The following is a 20,536-nucleotide window of genomic DNA, read 5'->3' as shown; positions in this document are numbered from 1 at the left end:
TGGAGTTAGGAGCTGCTCACATCTGGACAGTTGTTGATTAATTTGTCATGTTGAACTGTTGCTGATAGAGTTACAGCTTCATTTAATGGATTGGAAAAGAAAGAAGCACCAAGATGGTGTCTGCCAAGAGTTACAGCTTCATTTCATGGATTGGAAAAGAAAGAAGCACCAAGATGGTGTCTGCCAAGAGTTACAGCTTCATTTAATGGATTGGAAAAGAAAGAAGCACCAAGATGGTGTCTGCCAAGAGTTACAGCTTCATTTCATGGATTGGAAAAGAAAGAAGCACCAAGATGGTGTCTGCCAAGAGTTACAGCTTCATTTCATGGATTGAAAAAGAAAGAAGCACCAAGATGGTGTCTGCCAAGAGTTACAGCTTCATTTAATGGATTGGAAAAGAAAGAAGCACCAAGATGGTGTCTGCCAAGAGTTACAGCTTCATTTAATGGATTGGAAAAGAAAGAAGCACCAAGATGGTGTCTGCCAAGAGTTACAGCTTCATTTAATGGATTGGAAAAGAAAGAAGCACCAAGATGGTGTCTGCCAGCAATGACCCCGCCATGAGCCGCCATGAGACAGGCCCACAGGGATGGGTGGACAGACTCGTAATCTGCCACGTGTTCATGGGTCAAGTACTTTAAAATATTTCACTTTTCTACTGGCTGCTGTTTTTGTCAGTAAACATAGAGAAATATACTCCACACCTCTGTCTCCTTAATAGAACTGAAACATCTGGATGGAATAGCTAGAATTTTCTTAATTTTGTTCTGAGGGAACAGTTTTCGTTTTTCATCCATTCCTATTGAGCTGAAACCGCTCTGTAGTCTAAACAGGAAGAGGCATGTGTTAATGTGAAGTGAAAATAGGGAAGTGATTGCCCTTAACCAGCTGGGTGCTGCGCATTCTGCAGTTCATCCTTCCTGCGAGCTTCGTGGGTGTTGGTGAGTGACAAAAACTGTAGAATGCTTAAAGAATTCCCAGCATATATGTCCCGCGCTTGTTTTTAATCCGAGGAGTGATACGTTTCTATCACTGATATTCTCCGTCAGTGAGAACGGGGCAGTGTCTGTGGGTGTGGTTTCTTCAGTGTGTGTTGATGGGGCCCCGGCTCTGCAGGGTTTAACTTCCGACGCTTTTGATATGGTTAGCGCCTCCTTGTTTATCTGGCGCTTTACAGCCGATGATTTTACCACGCTGATCTTTTTAATCTTGAAAAACGAATTTGGGAACTCCTGTTATTGTTGAGTATCGATTTTGCTTAGTAAATATTGAAATGGGCTTTAGGGATCGGCGCTTCCGGTCCGCTGTGCAGTTTATTGGTGCTGGTGGCTCGCGCCTGGGGCGGATGAGTCCTGGGTGAGCTGGGGGCAGAAGCCATTGCTCCTGGCGGCTTACAGGCCAAGACAGTGGCTTAGACAATACCGCCGAGGACCCTTCTGTTAGGGGCAGGTATGTTATGTTATGTTTGTAGGGTGCGCATCATTCGGGAAGGTATCCTGGCGCCTGTGAATGGGTAAGAGTCTGGGATTCTGAGGTGGATTTAAGGAATTCCAAATTTCGAGAACTCAGCTGGTGGAAGTGGTAGCGGAGTTGGTTCCAGGCTTAGAGGGCGATGTAAAGGGCACATTTCCTGGCAGTGCCCCCCCTCTGCTTGAGGGATATGGATGAGGAGAAGGCTTGCAGAGTGGAGGGGCCTGGATACGGTTGTTTAGGAGGTCTGGAACTGGTTTGTGTGTGTGTGTGTGTGTAGTATGTAAAGAGGGGGCTGGTGCTTTGGGTGCCAGTGGAAGTCTTTGAAGCATTTGGATATGTGTGTGTGATGTGATCAGTTGAGCTGGAGTCTGGCAGCTGCATTCTGTGTTACTCTGAGTTCTTTGCTGTGATGCCAGTGTGGAGGGCATTGCCTTGGTCAAGAGTGCTGGTGACAAGAGCTTGTGTGACAGATCTGCGGGTGTCTAGTGGGAGCTCTTTGAATGTTGTTTTGAGTCGATCATGGTCGATCCTGGAAATATGTTGCCATGATCATGGCAAAATGTCTACTGATCGCAGTACCCAGATTTCGGGAAGCACTGGAGGGACAGGGAGTCAGTTGTAGTTCAAAGGACCACCAGGCCATGCACCAGACGGAGGTGTCCTTGCTGAAAAGAACCAGTAAAGGTTGAGGCAGTTCTTACGCATCGACTCTGCTACTGAGGACCTGCAGCTGCTGAAGTTTGCTTGGGTTGTAGGAGTATCTTCTGATTGGGAGAGTATGCGTAGATGATTATCAATCCTTAGGAGTAAACGATGCTGGTGAGGAGCGCTATGTGGACTTTGAACAGGGCGGGGCTCATGAATGAGCCCTGAGGAAGGCTGCAGATCAGGTTGAGGTGCCAGATAAGAGGGTTTCGGCTGACCGATTGGATGGTTCTGTAGAGGAAGGAGCTGATCCGTCATAGTGCTGGGCCGCCGGTCTTGAGGAGACATAGGATGAGGATTAGATATGAGACTGCGGTGAGTGTTGTTGAGATGTATAGAAGAATGAGGGCTGATAGGTCCTTTTTCTCAATGATGAGGCTGATGTCGTTGGTGACTACAACGAGGGCTGTCTCAGCACTCTTATTCGGCTTGAAGCCGACTTGGGAGGGTTTAGGAGGAGGTTTGCATTGGTGTAAGTGGCCAGGCAGGTGTTCAAGAGCTTCTTCAGTACTTTGGCTGGGAAGGAAAGGAGGGAGATGGTCCTGCATTTGGCCATGGTCAGTGCGACTAATGAAGGTTCCTTGAGGAGTGGTAGGATGTTGGCGTGTTTCCAGAAGACCAAAAAGGTGGCCGTATAGAGAGATATGTTTAGTACAGTTGTGAGGGCTGTGCAACTTGAATTGAGCCCTAGTGTTGGAATGGAGTGCATGGAATCTATTATGTTAACGGCTTTCGGGGAGGAGATGGGTGGCCAGCAGGTCAGTGTTGCTTCTAGAATAGTGCCGTCTTTGAAGTAGAGGACGTAGAGAGTGGAGTGGTCCTGATGACGGGCGAGGTTGTTGTAGATGGTATCGATTTTATCTGAGAAGTAGTTGGATAGTTGTGCTGAGAATCGGGGCCTGGGAGAGGGTGATGGTGGTAGTGGTGGAGCTGGTGAGGTGGCGGGTGAATTACTTCACAATGGTGACAATTTAATTGGTGGAGTTGGGGCTGTTATGGATCCTTTCAGCGAGCTAGGCGCTAGTGTTGTTATGGGAGTGGCGCTACCATCTCTTCAGCTGCTCACGGTGACATTTCATGAGCCTGATGGCCTTGAGGTACTAGCTGGCCCAAGTCTTTAGGTGAGGTGTGTGGGTGATTCTTAGAGCAACCACGGACTCAGGACAGGAGGCAATCCATGTGTTGAAGTCCACGATGGCACCGGGTGGGTGAGCACGGTGGGGGTGTTCTGGTGTCAACATGGGCTTCTATTAAAACTCTCTGCGGCATATTATCAAGCTCATTATCGCCGTTTTAGCGGCAGTAATCTTAACGCCGTGCTTGATATTATGCCCCTTAGTGTTTGAAGGGCAGAGCAGTGCCTGTCAGGCTGACAGAGTAACTCACTCCATCATTCGGATGGCTATCCCAGCCCCCAAATTGAGAGATCGACGCTAGTCTGGTAGACCTCTCTATACATTGACAGGAGCCGCTGTCATGGCCGTTCCTGTCACGGTTGTAAGCGCTTGATGGACAGCACCATCAAACTTGATGGACAGCTGTTAAACTTTTCCGAAGTTCTTTTTCAACAAACAAACTCATAAACCAGGAAATAAATACACCTTGTTTCTAATGGAAAGTTTGTACCTGTTGTAGGGCTTGTGCTGATGTGTTACATAAAGGTAAAATAGAGTTGGGGCCAGTATACAACCATGACTGCTCCCTCTACTGGTATCCTCTTCAATTCTTTATTTGTATCAATTACCTAAGACCATTACAAAAAGAGATGACAACTTGAAAAAAAAATTCACCCTAATGAGTAGATACAGTTTGTCTCAAAGTATGAGTTCTGCAACAAACCGTTTTAACAAATGTGTGCTCCATTTAGTTTGAAAAAAATGAGTTGTATGGACTGTGGTTACCTCTCAAAAACATACTAGTTTTTTTTTAGTCTAGCAGTATAAAGGGCTAGTGTGTGCTGTAACTAATGGACATGACCGATGCTATTGACGGTCTTCAACCTTTTCCTGAAGGAACGGGCACCGTAAGTGGGATTGTTTAGTTACTGATTTCTTTGCGTAGTATTTATTTTATTTATTTATTTTAAAAGTTTTATATAGCGCGGACTAGACCCTGGAAGGGTATCGGAGCGCTTTACAGAAGTTACATCACATAGAAAGCTTGATATAATAGGTACAAAAATGAGTGTCGGGCGAGCAGACTTGATGTCAAACATTAGTGGTGGGTCCGGGGGCACTCAAGAGTGTGTTAGCCGTTGGTCTTTAAGATCAGGTGTAAGCTCTCATTGGAGAGCATGTTAAGTGTTGGGGTCGGGTAGGAATTTGTTCATTAAAAGCAGTTTGACTTTGTTGTTAAGGAAGTGCTAGAAAGGGTCATTCTGATTTCCGGGGGCAGGACATTCCAGATTCTAGGTGCTAGTGCGCAGAAAGTACGGTTGTATGTTTTCTTTTTCAGAAATATTTGCGGTTTCGATAGCTAGGTGCCGGTGCTTCCTGACTTTCTGCCACTGCCTGAGAGTTCCAGTTTATTGGAGAGATACCTTGGTGTGTTGAAGTGCACGGCTTTGTGTGTCGTACAGGCATATTGTAGCTGTGATTTTGCCTCAAGAGGGAGCCAGTTCCGTGCCTTAAGATCAGGGGTGATGTGGTTGTTCTTTTTGGCGCCGATGGCGAGTCTTGCGGCCGTGTTGAGGAGGCTTTTAGTGGAGCCGGTCTGGATCTCGGCAGACCACACAAGGATCTATTCCCAGAGTCTAATCCGGATATCACTAGAGCTAGCACTGCTCATTGGAGGTCGTGGACGAGAAGTTTTATAATAATGGTCATGTGAAAGTTTGCTCCTCTGGTGGATATACTGATGTGTTACTGAATGTTGAGATTTTTGGCGATTGTCATTCCTAGAGATCTTGATGCAGCCATGATTCTTGTTTAACTTGACTTTGTACCAACGGTGCAGGGGTCCAGGACAGGGATAAATGGTATCTCTAAGTCTTTTTACAAATCTCCTGCAATGTGCCAGAATGATAACATCAGATTGTGAGACACATACGGCCAATGTCTCTATGCAGATAGGGAGGCCCTGTTTCAGAAATATTGGTGTAAGTCTGGCTCTCCTTTCTTTGGTCATGGCAGGGCAGTGGCACAGAAGATGCAGCCATGATTCTTGTTTATAGTTGCACAACCTACAGGCTCCTGAATGATCCCGGTTGGCCCATGCAGGATTGACATCTGTTCTTGGCAATGCAAGCAGACAGATGTACATGAGCTCTCTTCATGAACTGTCATTGATGGCAACTGGAGAGTAAGTCTGGGCTCTTGCATCCAAGTATGAAGAGTTTAAAAAGGGATTTTGTAGAAGCTTGATCTTGCTGAAATGAGGCCAGTCGTACTTGTTTATTGGTTTTCTTTCCATGCCGTGCATAAAATCTACTCCGGTGCGAGGGCTGTTCGGCTTCTTGCTGGGCTTGCTACTGTTCTCTGAAATTGTTTGCTCCAAGAGGATCCTGGTTTCTCAGAAATGGCTCAAAGACAGGGCTTAAGGGAGTTCTCCTTTTAATATGCAAATGTAACATTTTAAGAAGTCAGTCGAGTTCCAGTCTAAGTCTCGATCTTCTGAGGTAATTTGGCAGTTGAAAAATGTTTTGTTCCCGGTATTCCAAACGGGCCCCAGGAAAGGCTCGGTGCCCGTATTGTCGTGCTGGGAGGAGGGAGGCTCGAGTGACTTTGATGATTCTCTCGGCAGAAGGGCTACTTCTTAAGCCCTGCTAGACTATACATGGTTGCCCATGATTTCTGTGTCAGTGCGCTTTTGTGGGTGGAGGGGTGAGTGTATTCAGTGAGATAGCTGTATTTCAGTGCCGAAGGGATGGTCTTAGGTCACACGGTACATGACCGCGTGCTCTTGTTCTTATAGCAAATACGACTATGTTGGTCTTTTCTGTATTTATAGTCCGTAATACTATCATCCGCATACTGCAGGTGGCGAAGCGGTTTGTGGCCCAAACAATGAAGAGCAAAGCTACTATTTGCTAGAGCCTTCCCCAAATCTGCTGTATATAAACTAAAAAGTAGGGGTGCTAGCACACAGCCTTGCTTCAAACCCCCAGAAGTGGGAATTTTGGGGATGAGTGTGTTTGGGCCAGTTCTCCCCCGAAGCCAGAGAGACTTTAGCCGATCGGTGGAATATCCCAGCCTGCTATTTTTCACCCCACAAAGTGCTTCTGTCAACTTTGTTGAATGCTGCAGTAAAATCTATGGAACAGCAGAAAAGTGGGGGCTGTTTATGTTGAGCAGCTGCCGACTGAGGGCAGTTAGTGCGATGATGCTGTCACGAAAACCTGTTTGGAACAAAGGGAGCAGCTTGTTTCCTGCCACACGGGTTTCCAGCTATTTTAGTACAATGTGGGCATCAGCTTTAGCCTCTAAGTCTAGCAAAGCTATTAAGCAATAATCGGGGGCTTGGATGGACCACCTTTCTTGATTATCAAGCATAAAGTGGTGACCCTCCAAGCTTCTGGAATTCGGCTGAAACTCAAGGCTGAGTTATGAAGCAGGGTTAAAAGAGAAGCCCACCCTTCTGATACCAGCTGGAAGAATGTTGGGGCCTGGCACTCATACCCCTAGTGAGTTTTATGATTTTATGATTTGACCCACTTGTGGGACACCCCCGCGCCGCACGGCCACCAGCTGCTGCGTGTGCCCCTTGCCTGCCCTCTGCCTCGCTGCTGCCTCGTCTGCCGGCTGCCGGCTGCCGCCGCTGCGGTTGTTTTTGCCCTTGTTTTGACGTTATTTTGTGCCTGCTTGGTTTAACTCTCTTTTTTTCCCTTGTTTTTTCGTTTATTTGTGCCTGTTTTGTTGTAATTTCATTCTCCCTTGCCCTTGTTTTGACGTTATTTTGTGCCTGCTTGGTTTAACTCTCTTTTTTCCCTTGTTTTATCGCTTATTTGTGCCTGTTTTGTTGTAATATCTTTTTCCCCGTGTTTGCTATCCTTCCTTGCTGTCCGCCTACCTCGCCGCCCTCCGCCCTCCCTTCCCGCCACCGCCGCTTGTCCCCGCCCCTTTTTGTCTTCTGTAACCCTCCCCGCTCCCGCCTCCCAGCTGCTCCGCCCACCCGCGCACTTGGCCTTAAATGGCGACCGTGCGACGCAGGTGAGTGTGACCCACTTGTGGGACACCCCCGCGCCGCACGGCCACCAGCTGCTGCGTGTGCCCCTTGCCTGCCCTCTGCCTCGCTGCTGCCTCGTCTGCCGGCTGCCGGCTGCCGCCGCTGCGGTTGTTTTTGCCCTTGTTTTGACGTTATTTTGTGCCTGCTTGGTTTAACTCTCTTTTTTTCCCTTGTTTTTTTCGTTTATTTGTGCCTGTTTTGTTGTAATTTCATTCTCCCTTGCCCTTGTTTTGACGTTATTTTGTGCCTGCTTGGTTTAACTCTCTTTTTTCCCTTGTTTTATCGCTTATTTGTGCCTGTTTTGTTGTAATATCTTTTTCCCCGTGTTTGCTATCCTTCCTTGCTGTCCGCCTACCTCGCCGCCCTCCGCCCTCCCTTCCCGCCACCGCCGCTTGTCCCCGCCCCTTTTTGTCTTCTGTAACCCTCCCCGCTCCCGCCTCCCAGCTGCTCCGCCCACCCGCGCACTTCGCCTTAAATGGCGACCGTGCGAACGCGCAGCGGCCACGCGCAGCGGGTGCGCCGAAGGCGCGCCAAAGGCAAGCCCGTCTGCGCCCGTCCGCGACCGGATCGCGTCCAGCGCCAGGACCCCTGGCCATCGAAGACCCCGACCTACCCGCCTGACGTACTCCGCCGCCACCCTCATCGCTCTCAACACCGGCCGACTCCCAGAATGCCACCAAGCCACACCACGACGCACCCACGGACCTTTCAGCTGCCACGCCTGCAAGTTCTCCTGCATCCAGACCAGCCCCGCACCAGCACCCGCCATGTCGAACACCAGCAGCACCCACCTCAAGTGCATCCTGCTCAACACCCGCTCCGTCCACAGACACGCCATTGAACTCTGGAACCTCCTAGACGCCACAGCCCCTGACGTTGCCTTCCTCACGGAGACCTGGATGAACGCCTCTTCAGCTCCCGACATCGCCATCGCTATCCCAGAGGGCTACAAGATCGTCCGGAGGGACCGAAACGCCAACCAGATGGGAGGAGGCATCGCCATCATCCACAGGAACACCATCCGTCTCACGACCAGCACCGACAACACCCTGACCAGCGCCGAACACCTGCATTTCCAGATCCACACCAACCCGAACACCACCCTCAGAGGCACCCTGATCTACCGACCCCCTGGACCACGCACACAATTCAGCGAGGACATCGCCGACTTCGTCAGCCCGCATGCCCTCCCCTCCGCTGACTACATCCTCCTGGGAGACCTCAACTTCCATCTGGAGAACAACAACGACCACAACACCAGCACCCTGCTCGACAACCTGGCCAACCTGGGACTTAAGCAACTGGTGTCCACCCCCACCCACCTCGCCGGACACACACTCGACGCCATCTTCTCATCCAGCACAGACATCGACTTCAGCCACGCCACAGAGCTTCAATGGATGGACCACAGCTGCGTCCACTTCACCTTCAAGAGAACGACGACCCACCATCACCAGCAACAGGCCGCCCGCAGAAGCTGGAACAAGATCACAGCAGACCAGCTCGCCACCTCCCTTAGCCAGCACCCTCCTGCCAGCTCAGCGAACCCCAGCCAGGCCGCCGACAACCTCACGAAGTGGATCAGCAACTGCGCGGACGAACTCGCCCCGCTGAGGACCCCGCCTAGCAGACCCGGCAGCAAGAAGGCCCCATGGTTCACCGACGAACTCAAGAGCTCCAAGAAGAACTGCCGAGCCCTCGAGAAAGTCTGGAGAAGGGAACCGACACCGGACAACAGGACCTCCTACAAACTTGCCACCCGGAAACACCACCAGCTGATCCGCGCCGCCAAGAAAACAGCATTCAAGGACCGGTTGGACAACAACGCACACAACTGCAAGGAACTCTTCAACATCGTGAAAGAGCTTTCCAACCCCAGCGCAGGAAACAACGACATCACCCCATCGCAAGACCTCTGCAACTCCCTCGCCTCATACTTCCACAACAAGATCACGGACATACACAGTAGCTTCAACAACCAACCAACGCACACCATGACCGACCAACCACCCCCCCCCCACCACCACCCTCCACGCCTGGACCCCGATCAGCACCGAAGACACCATCCGCACGATGAACTCCATCCACTCCGGATCACCGACCGACCCCTGCCCTCACCACGTCTTCAACAAGGCCGATGCTGTCATCGCACCCCACCTGCGAGACATCATCAACACATCCTTCGACACCACCATCTTCCCTGAGAGCTGGAAACACGCCGAACTCAGCGCTCTACTCAAGAAACCAACAGCGGACCCCACCGACCTCAAGAATTACCGCCCCATCTCGCTTCTCCCGTTTCCAGCCAAAGTCATCGAGAAGACCGTCAACAAGCAGATGGCCGCCTTCCTCGAGACGAACGGATCCCTCGACCCCTCACAGTCCGGCTTCCGAGCCAAACACAGCACCGAGACCGCCCTCATCGCCGCCACCGATGACATCCGAGCCCTGATGGACAATGGAGAAACAGCGGCCCTCATCCTCCTAGACCTCTCCGCGGCATTCGACACGGTCTGCCACCGCACCCTAGTACGGCGCCTCAGCAACATCGGAATCCAGGACAAGGCGCTGGAATGGATCATCTCCTTCCTCGACGGAAGAACACAGAGAGTCCGCCTACCACCGTACAAGTCAGAGGCCTCCGAAGTCATCTGCGGCGTCCCCCAAGGATCATCTCTGAGCCCCACCCTCTTCAACGTCTACATGAGCCCCCTCGCGGCCATCGTACGCAAACACAACCTCAGCATAATCTCCTACGCCGACGACACCCAGCTGATCCTCTCCCTGACCAACGACCCCGCCGCCGCCAGAGCCAACCTGCACGAAGGGATGAAAGAGGTAGCCGAGTGGATGACGTCCAGCCACCTGAAACTGAACTCGGACAAGACGGAGGTCCTCATCCTGGGCTCCTCACCCTCCGCCTGGGACGACTCCTGGTGGCCTCCCGCCCTGGGCACCGCACCCAAACCGACGGACCATGCACGAAACCTGGGCTTCACCCTGGACTCCTCCCTCTCCATGACCAGGCAGGTCAACAACGTCTCCTCGGCGTGCTTCAACATCCTACGCATGCTACGGAAGATCTTCTGGTGGATCCCCACAGAGACCAGGAAGACCGTCACCCAGGCCCTCGTCACCAGCCGACTGGACTACGGCAACGCCCTCTACGCCGGTACCACCGCCAAGCTCCAGAAGAGACTCCAGAGGATCCAGAACGCCTCAGCCAGACTCATCCTCGACATCCCACGATCCAGCCACATCTCCGGACATCTGAGAGACCTTCACTGGCTCCCCGTCAACAAGAGAATCACCTTCCGCCTCCTCACCCACGCACACAAAGCCCTACACAACCAAGGCCCGAGCTACCTCAACAGCCGAGTCAACTTCTACGCTCCCAAACGCCACCTCCGATCAGCCAACCACGCCCTCGCCGCCGTCCCCCGCATCCGAAGAGCGACTACAGGAGGAAGGTCCTTCTCCTACCTGGCCGCCAAGACCTGGAACTCCCTCCCGACCGACCTGCGCCTGACCCAAGACCACCTCTCCTTCAGGAAGAAGCTGAAGACCTGGCTGTTCGAGCAGTAGCGGCACCCCCCCCCCCAGCGCCTTGAGACCCTACGGGTATGTAGCGCGCTTTATAAGTGATTGATTGATTGATTGATTGATTGATTGACATGGTAAGGTTAACTCCTCTTGGCCCGCTGGTGATGGCTCAGTGGGCCCTTGTTTGCCCTTGTTTGTCCAAAAAGGTTAAAGTTTTGTGGCAAGCGTAGGATAGGCCAGATACGTGCCTCTCTCATCCAGTTTCATAAACTCAATTTTTCCTCATTGAATGAGGTACTTTTGATTATTCACGTAGGCATCCTGTGTATCTTTATCCATTCCTTTTTAGGTCTCGCTGGCGTTGCAGCGCGAAGCGCTGCCGCCAACGAGACTTATTGTCGCCGTGTTTGCTCCCAAGGGAGACAGACCAGGGCACGCGCAGCGATCGGGGTCTGTGGTCGCGCAGACGCACAGACACACGCGCGCGCACACACGCCTAACGCGGGTGCACACACTTCGCTTGTTATTATTATTGTGGGGAGGGTAGGTGGGTTCCGATGTCACTACTCGACTGCCTTTCAGACGCAGTCGTGCTCCTACGACTCATCTCTCTGAAGGCTGGGAGAAAGTCAGTCACCTCCCGACCTCTGCCCTCAGACTATCCCTTCCGTCAGAAAGTGCCGGGCATTTTCCCTGTAGTTCTAGACCCCCGCCCCGTCTCACATTCCCGGGCGTCCTGATCTCCACAGCCCCGTCTGTGCCTCCACCTGCCCCCGGCCAGTGTTCACACTTAACACCCTCCCTCGTGCTGTGGTACACGCCAACGACAAAGGGGGTGCCAGGCAAAGCTCGTGAATTCTGCACAACCAATGCTACGGCTCGACAGCAATTATCCTACCTGGAAAACTCGCTTGAAGTTCGGAAATATGCAAGTAAGACCGTCACGAATTCCTTTCTTGCTTTGATCGGGAAGTTTTCTCAACAGTTAAGCCCCGTCAGCTGTGTTTCCCCATTTATTGTTTATTAGACAATTATCTCAATCCAGATTTTAAGGGTCTCTAAGTGCACCGTGACTTTGCTTTATAATTAGTTTGTCAAATATTTCTGCTCAGGTGTCTGTTTTGTTCCTGCTTTTTATTGTTTTCATGTAGCCCCCCTGTCGCTTAATGGCTACTGCGCAGCTCTTTTAGAAGTAAGGTTGCACGTGATGAACGAGACAGCAGGACAGAATGTGGCTGCATTGTTGAGGAATCTTGTCGTTCTGAATTTATAGCTATAAGCAAGGCCACTGAAATTGGAAGATTGCGGTTGGCGGCGCATTCAGACCCCTCCCGCCTCCCACCACAGCATGCTGAAGCGCGTTTGTGTCGTATTACTGGAAGTTTGGGCTATTGGCGTTGCATTACTATTAGCAACGCCAATAGCTCAAACTTTCAGTAATGCGAGACCTATTGCATTGCAAATGCTTGTGTTTTCATCCCTCCTGCTAGAGACTTAGGGGCATATTATCAAGCCAGGCGATAATGGGCTTGATAATATGCCCTATGGAATTCCAATTGAAGCCCATGTCAGATGTCCTTCACATTTAACATGGGCTTCAATTGGAATTCCATAGAGCATATTATCAAGCCCATTATCGCCGCTTTCAACCAAGGATTCGACTTCACAACTGTAACGGGGGTGTCTTTTTATGATGTCATACAAGCAACGGCAAATAGTTCAGCGCAGTATTTAAGCGGATACACTCCTGCTAGAAATTAGTTTATTCAGGTTGACCTTCAACTTGACCCGGGTAGATTTGAGGAACACCGGATTAGCTGTAAAGTATGTGGTGTGTGGCAGTAAACTGTATGTAGAGGGGAGGTGTAACTCTTTTGTGATTCTGTCAGAAGAATGAGTCATCGTGTTACAAACATTTAGACTGCCTGTTCCTGCTCCGCCTACCGTGAGCTTGTGCTGGCCTGCGCAAATAATCCCCAAACTGTGCTTAATTTCTCCCGGTGGTTGTTGGCACTTGTACACAAACAGCTGTGGGCACCGGCACTCATTTTGCGGGATCAGGTCTTATGTTTCATCATTAGACTTTTACTGGGAACAAGGGAAAAGCAGAAAGGATGAGGGAGGAAAAGGAAAGCAGTGATAAAGTAAGCAATGAAAAATACAAGATGGGTACAAAGAGGCAGGAGATGTATATAGGTTGGTAGAAGGCAGAGTCACAAATAATAGTTTAAATCACATGCTTAGCTGAGGAGAACCCAGACTGGGGCCACCCTTAAGTGCTTAGTTGAGGGGGGGGGGATCAAAATAAATAAATAATACTAATAAAGTGCAGGGGCCGAAGGTTATTCTCAGGATCCCCCCCCGACAGACTGCTATGATAGTCCAATAGCCAGGCTGCCTAGTCTTGATTCCTTCTCATGCTTGTTTATTTAGTATTGTCGCCAACGGCATGCTGCTAACTTTTATTCTGAACATGGCTATGTGTGGGCCGTGATCTGAGCAAGTGTGCCTACATCCAGGCACAGTGAGCAGTATTTGAAGTCCCAACACTCCTTCCAGCTGCCTTTATAAGTAAGAACCCGGGCCGGGTAGGCAAAGCCGGACCCATTAGAGGCCCGGGTCAAAACGCCATCCGGGGGCGGCGGCCCTCCCCCGCCCAACCCCCTCCGGGAATTTACATGGGGACTAGGCCAACGCGGCCAGGATTGGCCCGGGGGGCACGGGCATGCACCCCCCCAATCAGGGGGCGAGCATAGGGGCCGGGGGGGGGATAAAAAGGGACGCAGGGTCCAGTGGAGCCACAAATCCCCCCCTCCCCGAGCTGGGGGCTATTACTATGACAGGTGTCTCCCAATGGGCTGCTCGATCTCCTGTGCGCATTTCGAGGCTTTCAGTAGTTTTTTGGAATGGGAGCTGGGTCAACGGACGCCCAGAGGGGGGCGAGTCCACTACCTGGATGACTTCTTGTTTGTGGGGAGGGCAAACACGGAGGACTGTGCCACTCTCCTCAGTAACTTCATGGCGTTGACGCGGGAGCTAGGCATCCCGATAGCTCAGGATAAAACCGAGGGTCCCACAACGAAACTGACGTTCTTGGGGATAGAGCTAGACTCAGTGGCAGGGACATGCAAGCTGCCAGCCGAGAAAGTGGAGGGCATGCTCGGCGACATAAAGAGGTTGAAGCAACAAAAGAAGGCGACTCTGGGAGAGATACAACAGCTACTAGGGAAACTGAACTTTGCCCTAAGGGTAATTCCCGCAGGGCGACCATTCGCCAGGCGGCTGGCCTGGCTCACGAGGGGCGTAACACAGAGGCATCACAGGGTTCGCATCACACAGGGAGTGAGGGACGACATGGGCCAATGGGAGAGTTTTCTGACAGATTTCAACGGCACCCTAATATGGCGGGCCCCCTGGGTCCCGGCTAGCGAGTTGGAACTCTACACTGACGCAGCAGGGGGGTACGGCTTCGGGGCAATCCTAGGGATGGCGTGGTCGGCAGGGGAATGGCCGGAAGCATGGCACGCATCCGGGCTGACCGCAAACATATCACTGTTAGAGCTTTTTCCCATAGTGGTAGCCTTCCACATCTGGGCCCCCCAACTAGCAAATAGGCAAATCACGCTATGGTCAGACAACCACGCAGTGGTGCAGGCAATCAACACAGGAGCTGCGCGATGCCCAGCTGTAGGGACCCTCCTGCGGAAACTAGTGGGCTGCCAATTAAGAGGCAACATTGCGCTAAGGGCAAGGCACATTCAGGGTGTGGAAAACTTAGCGGCGGATGCTATTTCTCGTTTCCAGTGGGAGAAGTTCAGGAAGCTGGCCCCAGGCGCAGACAGACGGATGACCCCGATGCCGGAGGAAGCGTGGTCATGGGTGGAACCGGGTTGAAATGGTTACTGGACAATGCACTGGCCCCTAAGACCAACAGCCGTTACAGGAAGTGCTGGGAGACTTTTAGGGGCAAGACAGGACTAAAGAAGGGACAATGGGCCCATAAAAAGGAAATCCTGGGATTCATAGATTGGGCCTTCCGGGAAGGGAAGTCAAAAACCTGGGCACAAGCGCATTTAAGTGCAATAGCGCATTATACAAAGATGGCAGGGCGGGAGGACCCAACAAGGGCGTTCGAGTGTCGGATGGCTATGAAAGGGTGGGGTAGGCTACAGCGGGCACCAGGGGACGCCAGGCGCCCCATCCACTTCAAATTACTGCAGGCAATGCTGGGGACCCTGGCCGGGATCTGCTCATCGCGACATGAAATCACATTATTCCGGGCAGCATTCGCAGTAGCATTCTTCGGGGCATATAGGCTCAGCGAGGTGGTAGCTCCTTCAGTGGTGGACTCAGGAGCGGCATGCATACATAGAGGGGAGGTAGACATGCAGAAAGGGCACATGGACATACTGCTGCGGAGGTCCAAGACGGACCAGACGGGCAAGGGGATATCGACCAGATTGCAGTGCACGAAGGACGCTGAGCACTGCCCAGTTTGTCTACTAAAAAGGCATCTAGAGAGCGGTCAAGGGAGGAAGGGGCCGCTTTTTCAACACAGGGATGGGTCGTTCCTCAGCCGCTTTCAGTTCATAGCAGTAATGAGGAAGGCCCTAGACGCGCTGGGGCTTCCTGCACGGGAATATGGGTCACACTCATTTAGAATTGGGGCGGCCACCACGGCGGCAGAGCTGGGTATGGGCGGGGGGGTAATCAAGGGGATAGGGCGTTGGGCATCCGGCGCTTACAAGCGGTACATACGCCCAACACTGTACTAAGCCCACACCTCTCCCCCACCGCCCCCCACCCCTATTTTACAGGTCCAAACGCTTCACAAAGGAAGGTGTGGATCGTGGGGCACTCTTACGTGACGCGGGCGCAGAGGTGGGCAGCGGCCAGATGGGACTTTGGCGGAATATGGCTACGGGACACCGACATTGAATGGTGGGGGCGTCCCGGGATGAAATGGGAACATCTGCTGCACACGGTGCGGGACGCGTTGCAGCGGGGTAGCAAGCCAGACGCAGTGGTGGTCCACCTAGGCGGGAATGACTTGGCAGCAATGGGGCGGAGGGCACTCCTAGAAGACATGCAGAAGGGTCTCACGGCGGTGGCACGCGTGGTACGCCCCGCTGACATAATTTTTTCTGAAATCATAGCGCGGAACGCATGGCGGAGGGCAATTGACCTGGGAGCGGTGGAAAAGTCCAGAAGAAAGCTCAATATTACTATGGCAAAGGTATGCAAGGCCAATGGCTGGGGTTTCGTCCGTCATGGGTTCATAAACCTAAGATCCCCGGGGTATCACAGCGAGGACGGAGTACACCTCACAGGGGTGGGAATGGATATGTTTCTGCTGAATATTGTAGGGGTACTGGAGCAGAGGGGTTTCCTATGACAGTAAGACGAGGCAGGGGGCGGTTGGGGGGAGCTCCCTCTGATCGAGAAACCATAGGGAGCGTGGCGGAGCTAAACTAACTAAATTACCAAACAAAAGGGAAGAACTCAGTAGAAGATAGATGTGAGGCTCTCACAGGGCCCTGGGGATGCCGCACGGCAGGGGCAGTGAGCAAGCCAAAGGGCGGCACGCCGCCAGCAAAGTTTAGAGGTAATGCTCTCTCATGACCCTTGGGATGCCTCACGGCAGGGGCTCAGAAGGAGACAAAAAGCAAAGGACCCACTCGCAAGAAAATAGAGCAGATGCGCAAGAAAAGGCCCTTGGGATGCCAGCCGGAAGGGACCTCTGGGCGAGGGGAGGGCCCACGAAAGGGCACAGGGCGAGCGGGACGGCACTTGCAGCCCGGACAGGTCCAAACGGAGACCCGCCAAATCGGTAGCAAGCTGAAGCCTAGACCCGGAAGCACAGAACGCAAAAAGGGTCCCCTCCTCGCCTAGGTGATTGCTAGAACTGGGTCAAGGACAATAATAATGCAGCATGTACATAACCACGATCAATGTGATACAAATGTGTAAGTTGTTATCATGCTAATAAAACTGCGACCTTTTCAGGCACCCAAGAAAGTTGTCAGTGGTGTTTTAGGGTAGCAGAGTGGGGAAGCGGAGAGGGGCGACTCGCCACCTGGAGGGGGTTTGAAAAGGGAGGACTTCTACACAGTACTTCATACATGGAGTTTAGGCTATGTGCAAGAAATCCGAGTTTACATAGATAGTGGATGCGAGACACCCCTTTCAATCTTTATTCGATTCTGGGGCGCCCTACAAAACGCCTAAATAAACGAGTAATCTTCTGTGATAGCAGAAGTTCTCTAGCTCCATTCCTGAGCAAAGTGAAACCAGCTCTGTTGTTTGCGCTACTGTCTATGTAGAGGAGGAATGTGTAATTTGTGTGATGTGAGTAGGCCTGGACGGAGTTCGCAGAATGTGACCAAAACTCCATTGCTCAACGTGGAGTTCTGCAAGTGACGGAGTGCGTAGCATCACGCAATTCGTGCTGACTTTTATCGGCAGGTGTTTGCCCTGTGCTGTAAAATCACAGCAAACTGCACCATGCGCAGCGCAAGAGGGCGCCGCTTCTTTCTGCCGCTCATGTAGATGTTCTATTCGAGCGGCAGCTTCCTCAACACGAACGGAAAGTTTCTCAAAGCGAGCGGTAGCGATCATCCACTACCTCCGGCATTGAGAAATCTCGCCAGCAGGTGGTCTGAAGTAAGATTTTCCATGCTTGCCAACTTTACGTAGGCGAGCACGAGCGAGGAAAAACTCCGTTCTGCAGAGCTTTGCGGAACCCCGCACACTACGCAGAGCACAGAGTGTGAAAAACTCTGCGAGCGGAGCTGAATTTCACACCCAGGCCTAATTTTGAGGCCCAAGTCCACAAGAAATGCCTCAATTTCCACCAAAGTTAGGCGGGACCACAATTTGTGTCATGGCCAACGCTGATGATGTAGTACTAACTACCAAAACAGCAACTGGCCTGCAACGTACTGGTCTCATAATCTCTGTATGCACTGAGCATACCTTGCAGTAAATACACTGAATACAGATATCTTGACCTGTGGCAATTGCTTGCTCATCATACATAGAGTAATTTAGGACAACGAAAATTGAAGGAAGATAGCACAAGCACTTTATTATTGTTTATGTAGTTTACTTAAAACAACAAGAAACCATTTGTCAATATTAAATAGACCTGTCAGTTAAGTTTAGGTCTGCTTTCCAAATCCCATGTCTATTGGATCTGTGAAGTCTCCAGGCTTTCCCGACTCTGCAAGATCTCAGTCTGTAGCTTTGATCTAACCAAACAATGTTGTCGGCTGTTGGGAATTAATTGGGTGGCTATTTAGGGTGATACCAACTCTACGCTGGGATGGAGTCGATGGGTTGGGGGTACAATATTACTTTACATGTATAAGAAAATGTTTGTGCCCTCCCTGGGAATATCTGCTGAATACCGTGCCTGTATGAAAGATCTGCGCAGCCGCTCGCTTCACTGGAGCCTGTAAAAAAGTGTCACTTGGGGCCTAGCCAGCACCTTCTACAATGCTCATGAAGTGACTTTGGGCAAAGGATCACTATTTTTTCCACCGTGTTAGGATTGGTACAAAAGTGACCATTTCTGTCTGTATATCGCAACATATTCTAGAACCCAGTGGGGTGTGTGAATTGTTGAACAGTATCCTTTTGTAATTTTTTTTTTTTTAATCCTGTTCTAAGCCATTTACATCTTAGAGGAATGTTGCGTGCTGTGTAGAACTCTTTCAATGCAATACCATGGTGGGGGCTTACAGAGAGGTGTAGAAGGAGGCTGGATACTTGCCTTGCTTTACTGTCCTGTAACTCCCAAATTTTCCTTTCCATACTCCATGAATGTGATGCATATGTTTTGTGATACATATGCTTTTTTGATTGGTCTTGTCACTTGCATAAGAGTAACTGAAAGAGGCTTGGTTTCAGTCAGCAAAATGGGATTACGTCCAGTCTAGCCAGCACATTGTGTGTGAATAGGGCATTAAAAGGGGGTGTATTCACTTAGATGCCCGTGGTTTACCTTTGGAGCTGGGTCTTTAAACAGATGGCTCCCCTCTTAAGTCAGCAAGACGTTGAGTGATGTTAATGCAACTTGGTGTGTTTCTGCTCACTTTAAAATCTTGTGTGCGCGTTGAGAGATGTGCCTTCGGTGTAATGCAGTTCAAGACTACCACAATGTCTTTCTTGGATCTATCAAAGTTGTGTGCTATCCTATGCATTTCTTTAGCTATCAAAGATGTTGTTGATTTCCTCTTTAGTACCTGAGCATTTTTGTAGTGCACCCTTTTGCAAAATCTTTCAGAACCTTATAAAAAGGCAGCTTAGTGGGTTGAGCACCTGCTGCAGGGATCTGGGAATAAACCAACGGTCTAAATAAAATACAATGGAGGGAGGGTCCTAGGGAAAAGTTTTCAAGACCTCCAAAGGATTGGGGATGTTATCTATAAATCAAACAAATCAAAAATCCTTGGGTCTAAGGTATCTGAACAAGAGTCACACTCTCACACACACTCACACACTCTCACACACTCACTCTCACACACTCACTCTCACACACACACTCTCACACACACACTCTCACACACTCTCTCACACACACTCTCACACACACTCTCACACACACACTCTCACACACACTCTCACACACACTCTCACACACACTCTCACACACACTCTCACACTCACTCTCACACTCACTCTCTCACACTCACTCTCTCACACTCACTCTCTCACACTCACTCTCCCCTCACCCTACTATGGTGGCATGCTTCATCATTTGGGACTCTCCTCCCAGAAGAAGTTCCTCTGAGGGCTACTTTTCTTGTTTTGCTCTCACTCACACTAGAAGTCTCATTTGGAGGATCTAGCAGATCCAGTTAGAGCAGTTGAAAACCATCCCTGAGCTCCTCCCTCTCTGCTAGATCCTCCAAATGAGACTTCTAGTGTGAGTGAGAGCAAAACAAGAAAAGTTAAAGTGAGTGAAGTGATGCTAAAACTGGCTAGAGAGAACCAAACCTACTTTATTCGGGAGTTCTCGTTGTCAGGATTAAAAAGCAGTATGGATTTAAACCGTACGTGTGAAGTGAAATGTTACCGTCCAGTTTTAGGATCACTTCGCTCAAATGATGAAGCATGCCACCAGAGGAGGGCGAGGGATTTCGTCCTAAAGGGATTTATCCCCCAGTTAGGTTTGTGGGGAGTTTGGTGTAGTGCCTTTGTGATTGTGTGTCTTTCTTGTTCAGATAATTTGGACCCAAGGATTTTTGTTGTGTTTAATAAACCAAAGGTCGCCAGTTGGTAACCAAATAGGATCATATCACTGGAGAATTCTGTTTTTATTGTGTTTGTTAATAACCTCTGCTTGGGTGCCACCAGTGAATGTAGATCTTACGTGCTTTCTATGAATGGCCTCCGTCAACTATCCCTTAATTCGTACATCCCCACCGTCCCTTCTAGCCTCCCCCCCCTCCTCCTCCCCCGCATTCAAATCATTTGTTTTGCCTACTGGATAGATGTGCTTTGAGCAATTTTGGAATTTTTCACAATCTGCTGCCTAGATGTGTTCTTCCTGTGGTTTCTGCCTGGGGACCAAGAGGTTGGTGTTGTGTAATATTTGAGCACTGAATGCCGGTCCAACATGTGCAGCACCGTAGGGGTGAAAATGGTG

The 20,536-nt window shown here is 50.7% G+C and overlaps 1 protein-coding gene across 2 annotated transcripts in view; it reads left to right on the top strand.

Moving 5' to 3' along the window:
• Positions 1–853: 853 nt before the first annotated feature.
• LOC146869110 (uncharacterized) overlaps positions 854–20,536 on the top strand; it is a 71,011-nt gene continuing 51,328 nt past the window's right edge. For both annotated transcript variants that reach the window (XR_014963174.1, XM_085610766.1), the window contains exon 1: positions 854–941. The gene's annotated coding sequence lies outside the window, so the exon portion shown is untranslated. The remainder of the gene's footprint in view (positions 942–20,536) is intronic.

The sequence above is a fragment of the Triturus cristatus genome, chromosome 1_1, assembly GCF_964204655.1.
Source record: "Triturus cristatus chromosome 1_1, aTriCri1.1, whole genome shotgun sequence".
Taxonomy (NCBI): domain Eukaryota; kingdom Metazoa; phylum Chordata; class Amphibia; order Caudata; family Salamandridae; genus Triturus; species Triturus cristatus.
Note: the sequence above shows the minus strand (reverse complement) of the source record. Positions and strands in the feature narration are given on the sequence as shown.